This window comes from Limulus polyphemus, unplaced genomic scaffold (assembly GCF_000517525.1).
Source record: "Limulus polyphemus unplaced genomic scaffold, Limulus_polyphemus-2.1.2 Scaffold3135, whole genome shotgun sequence".
Lineage (NCBI taxonomy): Eukaryota > Metazoa > Arthropoda > Merostomata > Xiphosura > Limulidae > Limulus > Limulus polyphemus.
The window spans coordinates 8,593-9,601 of NW_013668745.1; positions in this window are offsets into that span (position 1 = coordinate 8,593).

Here is a 1,009-nt window from a genome sequence, read left to right on the forward strand (position 1 = left end):
CCGAGGGTTCAAAGAAACCAAATCTGAAAACAAACAAACTCCAAAGTATTAATATTGAAAGTCCCAAGCATTCTTTTTAAATATTAAAATATAAATAAGGTTATTCAGTTAGTTTTTTCTTTTTACAACGTTGTCGATATTATCATTATTATTGTTGTAATCACTTAAAAATTCACTAAACAGTCTGGGAGAATGAAAAAAAAAAAAAAAAAAATCACATCAAAGGTTTCGTATTGTTTTAACCGAAACACTAGTTCGTAAACAATGTATCAAACAGTAATAACAACGTCAAATCCAGCCTTTCGTTTGTCGATATAATTTAGGAAGACAATTTCTACGCGTTTTCCTGCCTGGATGATTCTCGCACGTCAGACTGTCTGAAACCATCTACTAAATTAGACACAAAACAAGTATTTTCATCTCGTTATCGTCCTTAGACGAAAATAAAACCGACGTCATAGGACTCGTTATTCTACCGTCCACTGCTGTTTACTAACCAGATAATCTTTCTTCACCTGTCTTGTTCCTTGCGACACGGTTTTACGTGATAATACCATTACCTTGATAAGGCAGCATATTATACGGTCGTAGATAATGTGCTTACAACATCACTAGAATAATCACGGAATCAAGACAGGTTATTTTTGTGAATTAGAGAGAATTAAAACATAATAATACACTTCTGAGACTACGAATACGTTCAGATTTATCCAGTTTAATATATCGTTAGTAACTTTCAGTTAGTCTTTCCAAATAAAGAAAAAAAGACCGTTTTAGACTTCACGTGTTTCTGAAATAATGTTTCTACAATAAATGGATTAGTCGAGCCAATACTCTCTCTCTCTCCCCGCTAATAATTCAAGGTTAAAAGGGTCTGGAAAACCTTTAAAAAATACGTTTGTGGAGGATAATAATAACGATCTTTCCACGCTGAACAAGCACGGTGAACTCTCTCCTTGTGTAGAAACTTTTCGTGGACAGGAGACAAGTTCAGAGACTGAATAACTTG